Raw genomic sequence first — 18,987 nt, forward strand, 5'->3', positions numbered from 1 at the left:
GGCTTCAGTTAGCAGCAGTAGCAAATGAATCGCTCGATCGGGTCCAGTTAACAGCTATTGATCGATCGCTCGGGTTCAGTAACGCGTAGCCTGCAGTGCAATCGCTCGGGTTCAGTTAGAGCCCAACGCCTCGCTCAGGTTCAGTTAGAGCCAACGCCTCGCACACACGCGCGTACGTGTATGAGAGAAACGCGCATTGCTCGGCCCCCGACCTCCCACCATAATCGGGAACTCCTTGAAATTTTCCTCCCCCTCGCTTCTACCACGGTTTTTTCCGTCATGGACGGCCCAAAGAATGTCATGCAGCTGCATCTCCGGGCCGCCCAGGACGAAAAGCCCATTTTCTGTCATGATTTTTTGTCATAGAAGTAGGAGCCCACCACATCTATGATGATACCGGGTTTTGTCACAATTATCGTCATAGAAGTGTCATATGTATGACAGAAAAAATTTTCGTTCGGCCCAAAATGTCACGGATGTGTCTTTTTGTAGTGCATACCGAAGAACAATCCCCCAAAGCAGTTTTGTGAATGGAGCTTTGAGCAAGGAGATCGAAAATGGCAGCAAAACAAGCTAGAACACGGGTTTGAGATATGTGGTGATTTTTCTCGAGGAAGAAGGAGTGTGTGGGTGCAAGAATAAGTGGAGGGGGCCATGAGGGGCCCACGAGGCAGGGGGCGCGCCCAGGGGGTAGGGCGTGCCCTGCACCCTCGTGCTAGGTGGTTGCCCCCTCTCATGTGTTCTCAGTGCCAAATATCTTAAATATTCTATAAAAACCATATTTCATTTTCGGGGCATTCGGAGAACTTTTATTTTCGGGGTATTTTTTTATTGCATGGATAATTCAGAAAACAGACAAAAATACTATTTTTTCTTTATTAAATCTAAATAACAGAAAGTAAAAAGAGGGTATAGAAAGTTGTGTTTTCTAACTTCATCCATCTCATGCTCATCAAAAGGAATCCACTAACAAGGTTGATCAAGTCTTGTTAACAAACTCATTCCGAATAGCATGAAACCGGAGAATTTTCGAATAACACTAGGTTTCCTCAACGGGGATATGCACATCCCCAACAATAAGAATATCATATTTCTTCTTGACAGTAGGAAGAGGAAATTCAAAACCTCCAATAATAATCATTGAAAATTTTCCAATAGAATTGATACTATGGACTTGACGTTGTTTCCTCGGAAAGTGTACCGTATGCTCATTACCATTAACATGAAAAGGGACATTGCCTTTGTTGCAATCAATAACAGCCCCTGCGGTATTCAGAAAGGGTTTACCAAGAATAATAGACATACTATCGTCCTCGGGAATATCAAGAATAACAAAGTCCGTTAAAATAGTAACGTTTGCAACCACAACAGGCACATCCACACAAATATCGACAGGTATAGCAGTTGATTTATCAGCCATTTGCAAAGATATTACAGTGGGTGTCAACTTATTCAAATCAAGTCTACGATATAAAGAGAGAGGCACAACACTAACACCGGCCCCGAGATCACATAAAGCAGTTTTAACATAGTTTCTCTTAATGGAGCATGGTATAGTTGGTACTCCTGGATCTCATAGTTTCTTTGGTATTCCACCTTTAAAAGTGTAATTAGCAAGCATGGTGGAAATTTCAGCTTCCGGTATCTTTCTTTTATTTGTAACAATATCCTTCATGTACTTAGCATAAGGGTTCATTTTAAGCATATCAGTCAAACACATACGCAAAACACATAGGTCTAATCATTTCAGCAATGCGCTCAAAATCCTCATCATCCTTTTTCTTGGATGGTTTAGGGGGAAAAGGCATGGGTTTCTGAACCCATGGTTCTCTTTCTTTACCGTGCTTCCTAGCAACAAAGTCTCTCTTATCATAATGTTGATTCTTTGATTGTGGGTTATCAAGATCAACAGCAGGTTCAATCTCTACATCATTGTTATTGCTAGGTTGAGCATCAACATGAACATCATTATTAACATTATCACTAGGTTCATGTTCATCACCAGATTGTATTTTAGCATCAGAAATAGAAATATCATTGGGATTCTCAGGTGTTTCTACAACAGGTTCACTAGAAGCATGCAAAGTCCTATCATTTTTCTTTTTCTTCTTCTTAGAAGAACTAGGTGCATCAACATTAGTTCTCTGAGAATCTTGCTCAATTTTCTTAGGGTGGCCCTCAGGATACAAAGGTTCCTTAGTCATTTTACCCCCTCTAGTCACAACTCTAACAACATTATCATTTTTCTTATTATTTAATTCATTGAGCAAATCATTCTGAGCCTTAAGTACTTGTTCTACTTGAGTGGTAACCATAGAAGCATGTTTACTAATAAGTTTAAAAGTTCACCTTTAAGTCTAGACATATAATAACTAAGTGTTCAATCATGTAAGCATTACGTTTCAATTGTCTACCAACATAAGCATTGAAGTTTTCTTGTTTAACAATAAAATTATCAAACTCATCCAAGCATTGGCTAGCAGACTTATTATGAGGAATATCACCTTCATCAAATCTATAGAGAGAATTTACCTTTACTACCTGTGTCGGGTTATCAAGACCATGTATTTCTTCAATGGGTGGTAAATTCTTAACATCTTCAGCTTTAATCCTTTTTCCTTTCATAGATTTCTTTGCCTCTTGCATATCTTCAGGACTGAGAAATAGAATAGCCCTTTTCTTCAGAGTTGGCTTAGGAGTTGGTTCAGGAAGTGTCCAATAATTTTCATTAGTCAATATATTATTCAATAGCAATTCAGCTTGATCAACTGTTCTTTCCCTGAAAACACAACCAACACAACTATCCAGGTGGTCTCTGGAAGCATCAGTTAGTCCATTATAAAAGATATCAAGTATTTCATTTTTTCTTGAGCGAATGATCAGGAAAAGCATTAAGTAATCGGAGAAGCCTCCCCCAAGCTTGTGGGAGACTCTCTTCTTCAATTTGCACAAAATTATATATTTCCCTTAAGGCAACTTGTTTCTTATGAGCGGGGAAATATTTAGCAAAGAAATAATAAACCATATCCTGGGGACTACACACACAACCAGGATCAAGAGAATTAAACCATATTTTAGCGTCACCCTTTAATGAGAACGGAAATAACTTAAGGATAAAGTAATAGCGAGTTTTCCCATCATTAGTGAACAGGGTGGCTATGTCATTCAACTTTGTAAGATGTGCCACAACAGTGTCAGTTTCATAACCATGGAAAGGATCAGATTCAACCAAAGTAATTAACTCAGGGTCGACAAACAAATCATAATCCTTATCAGAAATTCAGATTGGTGCAGTAGCAAAAGCAGGGTCATATTTCATTCTAGCACTCAAAGATTTTTCTTTAAGCTTAGCTAATAATTTCTTAAGATCATATCTATCATTGCAAGCTAAAAAGTCTCTAGCAGTTTCTTCATCCATAACATAACACTCAGGCACAACAGGCAATTCATATCTAGGGGGAGAATCTTCATCATCACTTTCAACAATATTATCAGTTTCAATAATTTCATTCTCTCTAACCCTAGCAAGTTGTTCATCAAGAAATTCACCTAGTGGCACAGTATTATCAAGCATAGAAGTAGTTTCATCATAAGTATCATGCAAAGAAGAAGTGGCACCATCAATAGCATGCGACATATCAGAATGAATAGCTGGAGTAGGTGTCACAAGTTTACTCAAAACAGAAGGTGAATCAAGTGCAGAGCTAGATGGCAGTTCCTTACCTCCCCTCGTAGTTGAGGGATAAATCTTAGTTTTTTCATCTTTCAACTTCCTCATAGTGACCAATAGATATAAATCCCAAGTGACTCAAAGAATAGAGCTATGCTCTCCGGCAACGGCGCCAGAAAATAGTCTTGATAACCCACAAGTATAGGGGATCGCAACAGTTTTCGAGGGTAGAGTATTCAACCCAAATTTATTGATTCGACACAAGGGGAGCCAAAGAATATTCTCAAGTATTAGCAGCTGAGTTGTCAATTCTACCACACCTAGAAAACTTAATATCCGCAGCAAAGTATTTAGTAGCAAAGTAATATGGAAGTAACGGTAACGGTGGCAAAAGTTACAGTATTAGTTTTGTAGTGATTGTAACAGTGGCAACAGAAAAGTAACTAAGCAAAGATCAATATGTGAAAAGCTCATAGGCAATGGATCAGTGATGGATAATTATGTCGGATGCGATTCCTCATGGAACATTTATAACATAGGGTGACACAGAACTAGCTCCAGTTCATCAATGTAATGTAGGCATGTATTCTGAATATAGTCATACATGCTTATGGAAAAGAACTTGCATGACATCTTTTGTCCTACCCTCCCATGGCAGCGGGGTCTTACTGGAAACTAAGGGATATTAAGGCCTCCTTTTAGTAGAGTACCGGAACAAAGCATTAGCACTTAGTGAATACATGAACTCCTCAAACTACGGTCATCATCGGTAAGTATCCTAATTATTTTCACTTCGGGGTTAACGGATCATAACACATAATAGGTGACTATATACTTGCAAGATAGGATCAAGAACTCACATATATTCATGAAAACATAATAGGTTCAGATCTGAAATCATGGCACTCGGGCCCTAGTGACAAGCATTAAGCATAGCAAAGTCATAGCAACATCAATCTCAGAACATAATGGATACTAGGGACCAAACCCTAACAAAACTAACTTGAGTACATGATAAATCTCATCCAACCCATCACCGTCCAGCAAGCCTATGATGGAACTACTCATGCACAGCGGTGAGCATCATGAAATTGGTGATGGAGGAAGGTTGATGATGACAACGACGACGGATTCCTCTCTCCGGAGCTCCGAACGGACCCCAGATCATCCCTCCAGAGAGATTAGGGCTTGGCGGCGGCTCCGTATCGTAAAACGCAATGAATCCTTATCTTTGATTTTTTTCTCCCCGAACATGAATATATAGAGTTGGAGTTGAGGTCGGTGGAGCACCACGGGGCCCACGAGGCAGGGGACGCGCCCAGGGGGTTGGCGCGCCCCCACCGTCGTGGACAGGGTGTGGGCCCCCTGGCCTTGATTCTTTCGCTAGTATTATTTATATATTCCAAAAATATTCTCCGTTGATTTTCAGGTCATTCCGAGAACTTTTATTTCTGCACAAAAATAACACCATCGTAATTCTGTTGAAAACAGCGTCAGTCTGGGTTAGTTCCATTCAAATCATGCAAGTTAGAGTCCAAAACATGGGCAAAAGTGTTTGGAAAAGTAGAAACGATGGAGACGTATCAGGGTGTGCTTGTGCATGCATGCAATATTAGTTGGGCCCCCCTACAACGCTTCTTTATTTTCTCTTGCACGGGGTCATCACCCCGGCTTGTACAAAGCATTACATGCAACTTCGGCAAGGCCATGTACAATGGGTGGCTGCCGGGCAGGGCCCGGCAGCCTCTGCGTCTTACGGGTAGAACTTACGGAGATGCTCAATATTCCATGAGTTTTGCAACGGTGTGCCATCTCCGGTCTCCAGACGGACTGCGCTAGGTCTGGTGACTCGTACTACCCAGTAAGGGCCTTCCCACTTTGGTGATAATTTGTGTGTACCCTTGGCAGACTGAACGCACCTAAGGACAAGGTCACCTTCCTCAAAACACCGGGCACGAACCCTGCGGTTGTGATAGCAGCGCTGGGCTTGCTGTTAGCATGCAACACACGTAGCGGCCCGGAGATGGTTCTCCTCGAGTAGCACAACGTCGTCACACCAGTGCTGATCTTGCTCTACTTCATCGTAGGCAAGCACCCAAGGAGACCCGTAAATGAGTTTTGTGGGGATAACTGCTTCTACCACATAGACTAGGGAGAAGGGAGTATGCCTGGTAGCTCGATTAGGTGTCGTTCCGAGGGACCAAAGAACTACTGGCAGCTCCTCGATCCATCGCCTGCTATGCTTCTGCAGCATATCGAAAGTCCTTGTCTTGAGTCCACGAAGCACTTCAGCGTTAGCCCTCTTAGCTTGTCCATTGCTCTAGGGGTGTGCCACCGAAGCAACTGAGATCTTGAATCCGAGGGTTTGAACATATTGCATGAAGGCGTGGCTCGTGAATTGGGTGCCGTTGTCAGTGATGATCCATGCCGGAACTCCGAAACGACATACCAATTCTTTCAAGAACTTGATAGCTGACTGGGAAGTCACCTTCCTCACGGCAGTCACTTTCGTCCACTTTGTAAAATTGTCGATGGCGACGAACAAGAATTCAAATCCCTCGATTGCTCGCGGGAAGGGGCCAAGGATATCGAGCCCCCAGACCGAAAATGGCCATGACAGAGGGATTGTCTAAAGAGCTTGGGCATGCAGGTGTGTTCTCTTGGAATGGAACTGACAGGCTTCACATGTCGTGGCGAGATCAACTGCGTCTTGGAGGGTTGTAGGCCAATAGAATCCTTGCAGGAATGCTTTCCCAACTAGTTCCCTTGATCCAATGTGTGAGCCTCACATTCCTTTGTGAATCTTAGCCAGCGGTTCCTTTCCATCCTCCTAGCAAACACACTTCAATTTCACACCGTTGGGCCTCCTTCTATACAGAGTGTCATCGACAAACTGATACATACTGGCCCTCCGGGCTACTTTCTCAGCTTCATCTGGGCCGCTGGGGAGTTGACCGGTTTGGAGGAAGCGGACGATGTGCCTTGCCCAAGCTGGAACCTGAGGCTTGGCAACGAGGACTAGCGGCACCTCCTCGGTTTTGGGAGCACCAGTCTCGTACGCGGGCCATAGGCCTGGCTGGAGGGGGTGGTCCAGTAGGCTGTGAGGAGTCATTTTCGGCAGGGTCTCTGCCGGGAGCGGATGGCTCGATCGGGAGAGGCTTACTGTAGTCCAACTTTCTCCTTTTTTGGGCCATTGTGGTTGGTGATACTGAGGGTTGAGAGAGGTGGAGAACAAAAGTTCCTAGTTCCACAGGAAGCTTTTGCGCAGCACACTTTGACAGGTGATCAGCTATGCTATTTTCCGCACGTGGTACGTGCTTTGTTTGCAACCCATCAAAGTGATCCTCCAACCTCCTTACTTCCTCAACGTATGCTTCCATCAATGGGCTTTGGTAATCCTTGTTGACTTGTCTCACTACTAACTGTGAATCTCCTCGAATGGTCAATTTCTTGATTCCCAATTCTGCTGCAATCCTAAGCCCGACAAGGAGCCCTTCATACTCTGTTGTATTGTTGGTGGCTTCTTCCTGGGCAAAGTGCATTTGGACGACGTACTTTAGGTGCTCCCCGGAGGGGGAAACAAGAAGCATGCCAGCTCCTGCACCCTGTAGGGAAAAAGCACCATCAAAATACATAATCCATTCTTGGGGTGATTCCTTGCCAGGGAGAGCTGTTTCTATTGCCTCCTCATCAGGGGTTGGCGTCCATTCTGCAATAAACTCTGCCAGCGCCCTGCTCTGAATGGTTGAAGTGCTCTCAAACTTCAAACCAATGCTGGATAACTCCAAAGCTGACTCCACTATTCTGCCAGTAGCCTCAGGTTTTCGGAGTATCCTCTACAACGGAAAACAAATAACAACCATGATCTCATGGCTTGGAAGTAGTGGCGCAGTTTCCCTGAGGCCATGATGAGGCCAAAGATCAACTTCTGCACACCGGAGTACCTTGACCTAGCTCCTTGCAATAAGGAGCTGATGAAGTAAACCGGGCACTGCACCACTTTCTTCCTTGCCACGTCCTTGGGGCTGCTCTCGTTGTCGTGCTCACTGCTGTCCTGTTCCTCTGCTGACTCTGCCGTGATTTGGTTGCTTTCCACACCTTCTGCTTCCTGTTGCACTAGCAAGGCTACACTGACCACTTGGTTGGTTGTCACCAAGTAGAGCAACAACGGCTCTCAGGGTTTGGGTGCAACCAAGGTGGGCACAGACGATAGGTAGGCCTTCAACTCTTGCAAGGCTGTTTCTGCTTCTGGGGTCCGTTTCATTGGCCTTGCCTTCTTCAAAATTTTGAAGAACGGCAGGGTACGCTTGGCGGATTTGGAGATGAATCTGCTTTTCGCGGCAACGCATCCCATCAAACGCCTTACATCCTTGACTGTCCTTGGTGCTTGTATCTCTGCTCAATGGCCTTGATCTTGCCGGGTTTGGCTTCAACCCCCCGGTGGGACACGAAGAATCCAAGTAGCTTGCCGGACACTACTAGGGAAAACCCTAGCAGTAGCGCGGGATGCCGCGCTACTGATAAGGCACTACAACTAACATGTAGCAGTAGCGCGTGTCATCCAACGCTACTGCTATACATGGCTAGAAGTAGCAAGGTTTAGTGCAAAGTGGTACTGCTAATATCTGCAGTGTTTTTTATCAGGAAGCGCTACTGGTATGGGAGTGCTACTACTAACTTTATTCCCCTCGCTACTGCTAGTTTTATTAGTTTCTGTTTTTTTTCTACATATTTGTTTTGTATTTGAACAAGCTTTATACAATAATCTTTAGCATATCAGACACATACAAATGTAATCATAGCATATACATACAAATAGTCTCACCAAATCATGTCATCATCATAATCATCATCCAACACAAAGTGGTCTCTCGTCATCATCTCGAAAATAGCGATACAAGTCTCGATTACTTGCAACTACATTGTCATCCATCTAAACAATGATATACACGAGAAGAGCTATCACTTTGAGTGAGAGCGGAACTATGGATGTCGCTCGGAAACCGGAAACCGGTACACCTAGGCCTGACACTCTGGCCACTCGTCGTATACTCCCGGCGCAACACTTCTTCGCCGTCGATGATCTATGCACCTGCATCGTCACATGAGTCGATGATATGCAACATATATAGTTGAGCAACGAAAAGAGACAGACTTAGCAAAAATAGAAGCAACATATCATAAGCATAAATAACAAAGTTCATCGTACCCAAAATTCCCTAACTAGAGTGATCTTTGCTAGTCGAGGAGGACGGTTTAATTACATCACAAATAAAGTTTCTTTGTGCATAACTCAAAGTTTCGTCATACAGATCACGCTTCCTCGGGTGCTATTGCCTCAAAAATGTCCTCGTCCATCTCCGTGACCACCAGTCCAGTAGTCATGAGCTGGTTTGGGTGCCGTGGCCTCTTTGCTTTCGGTTCTAGACCGGCTCCGCTAGTCTCGGCGCTGGTGTCGGCGCTGGTCTCGGCGCCGGTCTCAGTCTCATCGCCGGTCTGCATGTCGGTATCAGTCCCGAATGTGACAGGTGGGCCCAACAACAACATGTTGATCGTCGGCAAGGCTCAAAAATTTGTCTGCCGCCAGGTAGACATCGTCGCAATCACCAGAACCCTGTCCTTCATCGTTGCTAGCCATGTTTCCTACGATTAAATCTAGTCAATTAATTCTAGACCTAATAAAATGAATAATGACATAAAAAAGGCCTATGTTTTGCAAGAACGTTGACTCCTTCCCGGTGTGGCAAATCCCGGGCACTCGATATGTCCTAGTTTGTAGCACAAGTCATGCCGAAATTCACGAAAAATTTCTGCATGACCTTTGCTAAAAAGTGGACAAATCGAGCACCTGAAATTTGCCGGAACGGAAATGAATCAATATTCCGGCAAAACATAGGCCACTCGGCTTCATTCCTTTGAAACAACAAAAGGCCACTTGGGCACAATCGAACCACTTCAATGAAAAGATATAATCAACAATAAAAGTCTAGGAAGAAATCATCTTTAAAATAATACTTGCCTAAATTCGTTTCCTAGAAAATAGTGGTCTTTTCAAAAATCAAAAACCTTTGCAAAATGATCTTACTAAACACTTCTCTGCCTAGGACAGAACCCAAATTCTGTTCAAGCTATTCCTCTCTCTCTCACACACACACATTATTTTTTCTAACCCTTCTCTACCTAGGACAGAACTCAATTAAATTACAATGGAACTCCATTTCTCTAAGCCTTCTGACCTAATGCTGTAAAATAAATTTTTCCTCTAACCTAGCGAACCTAGTTAACCTAGCTTGTTAACCTAACGAACCTAATTAATCTAGCTAGTTAGTTAACCTAGCTTGGTAACCTAGTTTACCTACATAATTAACCTAATTAAACTAGTTAACCTAGCTAGTTCTCTGTCAAAGCCCTCAATAATTTTTTTCTTAACCTAGATAATTAAACTGGTTAACCTAACTAGTTCTCTGTCAAAGCCCTAACTAAAATTTTGCACTAACCTAGATAATTAACCTAATTAAATTAGTTAACCTAGCTAGTTAGTATGTCCAATGTTTGTGCTATGCATGAGAGAGAGAGGAGGGGTGCTTATAGAGGATGGCTCCGGTGGTTGCGATGGAGGCAGGGCGTCTCCAGTGACGGTGAGGGAGGCAGTTGTGGCGAGGGAGGCAGGGGCATCGAGGGTGGCTCCGGTGGCGCCAAGGGCGGCTCCGGTGGCGTTCATGAGGCCACGCGGCTCCGGTAGCGTTGGGGGCGGCTCTGGTGGCGTCGACGGTGCGCGGCTCTGGTGGCTCCGTGGGCGTCATCGTCAACAGGAGATTGCGGCTGTGATAGCCTGGATTTTGCCTTCTCTCTTTTTCCGGACATGGTTTTGCCTTTGCCTAGGATTTGAGTTTTTGGAATCAATTCAAATGGACTTGTCACTTGGGCATGCCCTTGACTTTCACCCAAGCGACCTATCTACTTCTCCTTCAACCTTAGTTCTCTGAAAAAATCCTCAAAATAATCAAATGAATATTTTTCATAAAAGGAAAATATTCATTTTCTCCTCTGAAACTCATTTCAGAAACTAGTGCACCAAAGCAACCCCCATTTTTATTGCTCCTAAAAATCTGAAATAATTCCCGAATATTCTTTGAACCATGGCCCACCTTCCCAAGCAAAAATATTCCATGACTTTTTGTAGTATTTTTGCTACAGAAAATAATTTCTCTTCTGGTCCAAAGTTTCACATTGAACAGCAAGTGCATTTTTCCTTGATCCTTTGGCCCTGATTTTTCTTGACCCTCTTCACCCTCCTAAGTAACCCTGAACCCCAGGAGATCAGCCCTAATGGCCATCTAGAAGCTATCCAAACATAGCAGCAAAGTTTCTATCCAGAATCTTGCCAAGATGGTTGAGTCACATCTGGTCGGCCTGGCATTGAGTCCTCAGCTTCCCTAGACCTATCACTACATGGACTTTAGCCCAGACAAGGTTTGGTCGGTCGTGGGCGTCATTTTGACCATGCCAGGGTGGTGACCGCATGTGGACACGGGGTCTGGCATGTGCTCGATGCGCTCTGAGTAGCGCCAACGCCTCTGTTCGGCACATGCTCGAGCCAGAGCTCACCGACGACTGCCGCACCGCGCCACCAGCCTCGACTCATCACCTTTGACCCCTCCCTGGCGCTCGCCGACGCCAGAGACGCCGCAGCGAGCATGGGCACATCATGGCCAAAAGCCAGAGTGCGCTCGTGCCCTTGTCTTCTTCTCCCCCTGCCTCCTGTGCTCGTCCGCGAGCGTGGATAGCTCCCGCCAACACATTAAGCCCTTGCCCCCTCCCTCTGGTGCCTTTCGTCGCCGTTCGCCGGTCTCCAGAGAACTCCGGTGGCGCCACATACCCCCCTCTTGCTCTGGCTATATATAGAGCCATTGCCTCCGCTTCGAAGCCTCGCACCGCACCACACAACCACCACGACCGCGTAGAGGAGCCATAGCCCAGTCGGGCAGGCGTCTGGCCGTCGACCTCGACCAGAGATCGTCGGTGATCCCCGCAGCCCAACCACCTGACTCTAGAGCCCCTCTAGCCCTATCAACCTCTCGGGTGAGTCATTGGGGATCCTCTGGTGTTGCCTGGACGCAGCTGAGCCCCTAGAATCGCCCCTCGCCGTCGCCTTCTTCATCTCCGGCAAGACCCGTCCGCCACCGCCACTTGCGAGCTTGATTTCAAGCAACTCCGGCCATCACCAAGCAGGCCACAGGTACGGGCAGGTGCGCCATGACCCCCTCTCCACTTCTATCCCTCTAGTTTTTCCCAAAACCCACTCGTCGCCGGCGTAAGATCCAGTGGAGCGCCGCCGCATTCTGTTTCCTCTCCCCCCTCTCTCTCTTGACCGATGGGGCCTGGTGTCAGCCTCACCACTCCCACCCGAAGTGGTACGAGTGGAGGCGTATCCTGACTTTACGCCATCGACGTCACCTCCCAGGTTTTCTGATTTATTCAAAACAATTCAAATATTTGACCACAACTTTGACCAGTGATAACTCCTAGCCCATAAGTCCAAATGAGTTGATTCTTTTTGCTTTGTGTTTGTTTCAAAAAGCTCTAGCAGCACACCAAAATGTGGAATTTTCCTTGCTTTCTAGAATTTCTGGTGATTTTCAGAATGGTTTTTGATATTTTGTTTTTTGTTTTTTTAAATATTTTCAGAAGGAGGAACTTGCCTTGAAGATAACCAGGAGGAGTGTGACCCTCCTCTGCACTAGGGCAAGCCATACCAGCATTTGGATGGTGTCCTTTCAATATCTATGATTGTTTATACTTAAATATGAGTTCTTATATGCATTTAAATTTTTTTGAAATAAATATGGTTGCTTGCTAGTTACTTTGTCATGTTTGAAATGCTTGTTTAAGTTACTAATTGAATGCATGGACTAGTTTGGTCTAGTAGAATAAAATTTTGCCTTAGTTGTATTGCTATGATAAATAATGATAGTTCTTTTGTTAAGTGATATCTTCATATAAATTATGAGTTAGTAAAAATATTGCATGATAATAAAAGTTGAGGGGGAACCAGTAAAGTTTAATCATGAGTAGTGCAACCAAGTTATGTTGATAAGTTTGATCCGTACATGGGAGTTGTATGCTTTGCATGTTGATTAGTTGCATGATCATGGCATGGTATGACTTGGTAGTTCAAATTTTTATTAAAGTTAAACTTGTTAATAAGTCCACTTGAATATGACATTGATCAAGTCATGGTGCCACTGAATCGGCTTTTCTCAATGCGACCACATTTACCTTGTGGGAGGTCTTGATTTGGTCCTTTGTTGTGCCTCTCGCCGATGCCTCCAACGAGGAAAGGTTATGGGCGTGCATACCCTGGCCCGGTAAGCAAACATAACCTTGTGTGCTCGTTTGTTTTTAAGGTACCTTGTCCCCGTTTGGGACCATTTTGCCATGATGGTGGCCGTTGGTGTCTTTGGTAGACATGGGGCCACCCAGGACATAGCCCTGAGAGGGAGTTTGTCGGAGTGGCCGGGAGAGTGTCATGACAAGTGGAGGGTTTTGACAGAATGCTGTTGGTCCACCCGAATGGGAGGGCGAGGCCGTGGATTCCATGCTGTGGGTAAAGTGCGCTACCTCTGCAGAGTGTATTAAATCTATCGATAGTCGCATCCTCGGTTATGGGCACAACTTGGGAGTAAGTCACACCATGGATCAAATTTTATAATTAATATTTCACACTAAATAGCTGTTGATGGCACTGATGATTCTGGAGATCATGAGCTGATCATGAGTGATTGGTTTCAGTTGTGATCCGGGTATGATCACCGTTTGGTTACGAGGTAACCCGTCTAGTGACTTGGTGCACATGTTGGTTTCACCGCATTAGTAACGTTACTTCCATCGCATTAACCTGATTAATTGTCATGATATTGTTTGTCATTATGCTTATGTTTGTTGTGAGCTTGCAAGTACATTCAATGTACTGACCTGGTGTGTCATGCCAGTTTTCAGGCAAGTCGTTTCGCATAGGAGAGCTTCCCGCGTCTAGACCATGTCCACATCTGTGTCCCTGTGCTATGGAGTTCCACTTCGTCGTTCTTCCGCTACCGTGTAGTTCGTGTAATCGAGGCCCCTTTATGTTCATTAAATAATGTACGTATTGTTCAGCCGCATCGTGTGTGCCGCTTGGCCTCTTATCTCGATGTAATATCAGACCCGTGTAATCCGCTAGCATCAATAAAGCGGTTGTTTCTGTACCATGTTGTTGTGTGTTGCTAGAAGACTTGATCTCTGGGCTGGCAATGCAAGGTAAACCAGTTGCTCTGAGCCGGGGTGCCACAATGCTTGGTATCAGAGTCGCGCTGATTGTAGGACACGCTAGACCATTAGTGCGTTAGTGGAACGATAAATAGTTTCGTCTGACTGCCGATAGTCATAGAAATTGGTTGCTGCATTGCATGCATGGTTATCTATTGTTATTACTAACCGTATGATGGTTGTGAGTGTAGATGGCTCTAATTCCGATCTTGTACCATCCTGAGCCAGCTCCGTACACATCACCGCACCTGCTTCAGAACGTGTGGCGAGAGGGTGCTGATACAGAGTATCAGGTGTATCGGGAGCATCTGTCCGGAGCATTGTACGAGTATTATGCTGAGGTCACTCTACACCACAGTTCCCCTTCAGGCGCTTACACTCATTCTACTAAGGGTGGTCTCGCTTCTATGCCATCTCAGGCGGTCCAGTTTGCTGCAATCAAAGCTCTTGTGGACTTGCGCTACAACAAGGTTCGCATGCACACCCACCCTGGTTTCTTTTACTACCCATCTCTGCACGAGAATGGGCGTATCTGCTTTCCTTTGATTAATCCGGCATGTGATCGTCCTACTAGCCACCTTTCCCGTTATATCACTACCAGTTATCTCCTAAACTACGAGTTAGCTCGGGAGCTAACCCGCGCCCGGATAGCTCTCGCTGCTGCTCGTAATAGGAACCCTCTCCCTACTGTCGGTTTCACTCCATACCTTTCTCCTGCCTCTGCCACCACTTAGAGTACCACTACCCCTTTGGCAGTAACCCCTCGTAGTGCTCCTGCTGCGTGGGCTTCCCTTGTCGCTACTCCTGCAGCTCCTATGCTTAGATCCCATCCCGCCCTGCCCCTGAGGGAGAGTCCTCAAGGCAGCGTTGTCGCGTCTCTCTTAACCCAGAGGTCACCACTATCAGTTAAGGATCTGGGTTCGGCTCAGGAGAGGAGCCCGCAGCAGCACCATCCAAGCAGTAGATCACTAGAGTATCTTCATCGGCATGAGTATGATGTATGGATGTAGTCGCACGTGTTATGATGCTTAGTTCATGTCTGAGGGTAGTGACCATGTCATGATGTTTAACCCTTATGTTGAGTCTATGTATAATTATGATGGTACTCTCTTTTTATTCGCCTTGGTTTCTTTTGTTGTTTTCTTCTGGATTTGTCACTGGCTTTCCTCCCATTTTTGGATATTTCTCATCGCGGTTGCTTTGCATTGGCAAACTAAATAATAGAATGTCGTGGTGAGGCAGCAGCAACCAAACTTGTGAGGATGTCCCTGTTCGTCACTCCGCAAGACAGGCAGGACATTCCCCTGAGCCGTATCAGCCACCTCCGCTTCCACCGCCACATCCGCCTTCTACTGAGCAAATCATGCGAATGTTTGAAGAAAGAAGGAACAACGATCTAATGGAACTACTGAAAATTGTGCAAGTTATGGTTGGGCAGAATGGACATAAGAATGGTCATTACTCCAAGTTGTCAGATTTTCAGCGAACCAAACCTCCTAGTTTCAGTCAAGTTATTGATCCATTGGACGCTGATGATTGGTTGAGGACTATTGAGAAGAAACTGGAAATTTCTCGCACTGAAGAAGGAGACAAGGTTCCTTTCGCAACGCATTATCTTGAAGGAGTTGTCGTGATATGGTGGGATAATGCTAAGGCCATGTGGCCCGCAGACGAGGAAATTACTTGGACTAAATTCAAGGAACATTTCCGCAAGTACCATATTCCCTCTGGAATTATGAAAATCAAGCAGCGCGAATTCCTCTCTCTCACTCAAGGAAGCATGTCAGTCAGCGAGTGAATAAATTCAACCATTTGGCCCGCTATTCCCTGTATGATGTGGCCACCGAAGAACGGAAGGTCAACAGATTTCTTAGAGGACTAAATCAGCATCTCAGGTGCACTCTCAGCATGTTTGATTTTCCAGACTTCCAAACTCTGGTGAACAAGGCTCTCATCGCAGAACGGGAACACAAGCTCATGCACAACAACATGCCAGTTAATAATGACCACAAGCGCAAATTTGAGCCTAAGAAGGATATGCAACCCGTGCAGAAGGCTCGTACGTGGCAACAGACTCGGGTTGAGTACAAACCCAACTGGCAGCAAAATGTCAACAAGACCACAACTCAAGTCAAGAATATCGTGACCAACCCGATACGTGAAGATTGTCAGAGCAACAATTCCTTTTTCAGTTGTGGGCAAACCGGACATTACGCCAGACAGTGCCCCAAGAACGGCAAGCCAACAGCTTCGTTCCGTCCACAAGTCAACTATCTGGAGCCATATCCTGGCCCGAGTGCAATCCATCATATCTTCGCCGATGAAGCCCAAGAAGACCCGGAAGTTGTCATTGGTATGTTCCCTATTAATAACATACCTGCCATAATTTTGTTTGACTCTGGGGCTTCCACTCTTTTATTTCGCGGAGTTTTGCTACCCAAAACAAATTTCCTTGCTCAATTTTGGGAAAACATATGCTGATACAATCCCTGGGATCCTTGCTTAGAAGCAATCTGGTCTACCGTAATCTGGAAATTGATATCAAGGGGGTCAAGTTTCCAACTTCTCTAATAATCATCGATTCTGACAAATTGGATATTATTCTGGGAATGAACTGGTTGACCCAATAGCAAGTATGCATCAACTATGCGACCAGAGAAGTTACCATCACAAATCAGGAGGGTCGCACCGCAAGTTTTTATGTCCACAAAAGCATACCCAAGAAGGATATGGTTTTCACCGCCGTGGCTGAAGAAGTGGAATTGATTCCCGTGGTCAGTGAGTATCCTGATGTATTTCCTGAGGAATTACCAGGAATGCCGCCAGACAGACAACTGGAGTTTGCAATTGACTTTGTGCTTGTAACCACACCGATACACAAGAAATATTATCGGATGCCTTCTTTAGAATTGGTGGAATTAAAGAAACAACTAGATGAGATGCTGCAGAAAGGATACATCCGCCCAAGCTCTTCACCGTGGGGATCACCCGCGATATTCGTGGATAAAAAGGATGGCAGTCTTCGGATGTGCGTAGACTACCGACAGCTAAATGACGTCACCATCAAAAATAAGTATCCGCTACCAAGGATTGATGATTTGTTTGATCAACTCAGTGGTGCCAAAGTATCCTCCAAAATTGATTTGAGGACCGGATAACATCAACTGAAAATCAAGAAGGAAGATATTCCCAAGACCACGTTCACCACTCGGTATGGTCTCTGTGAGTATACCGTTATGTCATTCAGCCTCACCAACGCCCCAGTATTCTTCATGCATATGATGAATAAGGTGTTTATGGACTTCTTGGACAAATTTGTGGTGGTGTTCATCGATGACATCCTCATTTACTCAAAAAGCAAAGATGAACACAAGGACCACCTCCGAGCAGTTTTGCATAGGCTCTGCGATCATCAGCTTTACGCCAAGTTCAGCAAATATGAGTTTTGGCTCAAGCAAGTTGGATTTTTAGGCCATGTTCTCTCGGCAAAAGGGATATCCATGGATCCAAGCAAGGTAAAAGATGTGCTTGATTGGTCCGCACCCACAAAAGTCTCAGAAATCCGAAGTTTCCTTGGACTAGCCGGATATTATCGCCGTTTTATTGAAGGATTCTCCAAGATTTCCAAGCCTATGACAGAGCTACTAAAGAAGGATAAGAAGTTTGAATGGACTGAGAACTGCAAACGGGGTTTCAAGGAGCTAAAAACCAGACTGATGTCAGCACCAGTATTGACTCTTCTCGACATCTACCGCAGTTTTGATGTCTACTGTGATGCCTCCAGAAATGGCCTTGGATGCACACTTATGCAAGATGGAAAGGTTGTGGCTTATGCATCCCGACAACTACGGCCACACGAGGGAAATTATCCCACTCATGATTTGGAATTGGCTGTGGTGGTGCACGCTCTGAAGATTTGGAGACATTATCTTATTGGAAAGAGGTGCCAGATATTTACCGACCACTAGAGTCTCAAGTATATATTCACTCAGCCCGATTTGAACCTTCGTCAGCGAAAATGGCTCAAGTTGGTTAAGGATTACGACCTCGGTATAAATTATCACCCAGGTAAAGCTAATGTGGTTGCTGACGCTCTCAGCCGCAAACTGGCCAACCTGAATGCTCTAATGGAATCTTTGCCTCCTAAGCTTTATGGAGAAATTACCCGGCTTAATTTGGTAATCATGGATGCCAGTCTTGCCAGTATATTGGAAGTTGCTCCTACCCTTGGAGAAGAAATTTGCAGCGCTCAAGCAAATGACAAATCATTGCAATTATATGCCAAGCATATGCAAGAAGGACAGACACGGGATTTTTCTAGAGATCAGCAAGGTACGCTAAGGTTCCGAGGAAGGATTTGTGTACCCAGCCAAGAAGGCCTGAGGAAGAAAATATTGACAGAAGCACATGAATCACCATACTCAATTCACCCAGGTGGCACTAAAATGTACGAAGACCTTCGTTAGGTATTCTGGTGGAATGGAATGAAGAACGACATCGCTTACTTTGTGGCTTGTTGTGATATATGCAACAAGGTAAAGGCAAAACACCAAAAACCCGCCAGACTCCTTCAACCGTTACCTGTATCCCAATGGAAATGGGATGATGTCTGCATGGATTTCATCACCGGTTTACCAAGGACTCACTGAGGAAATGACACAATATGGGTCATAGTGGACACCTTAACGAAGGTGGTAATTTTTCTTCCCATCCGGACCACCTACCCTGCCGATCTACTTGCACAATTGTATGTGTCTTGAATCGTCAGTCTGCATGGAGTACCAAAGTCTATCACTTTGGATAGAGGATCTCTCTTAACTTCAGCATTTTGGTCCCGACTACATCAAGCCTTGGGAACTGCTCTGAAATACAGCACGACTTATCATCCCTAGACAGATAGATAAACTGAGCGAGTAAACCAAATACTCGAAGATATGTTCTGGGCATGTGCATTGGCCCAAGGGTCCAAGTGGGAAGACTGTCCATACGCCGAGTTTTCCTACAACACCAGT

This window comes from Triticum dicoccoides, chromosome 7A (assembly GCF_002162155.2).
Source record: "Triticum dicoccoides isolate Atlit2015 ecotype Zavitan chromosome 7A, WEW_v2.0, whole genome shotgun sequence".
Taxonomy (NCBI): Eukaryota; Viridiplantae; Streptophyta; class Magnoliopsida; order Poales; family Poaceae; genus Triticum; species Triticum dicoccoides.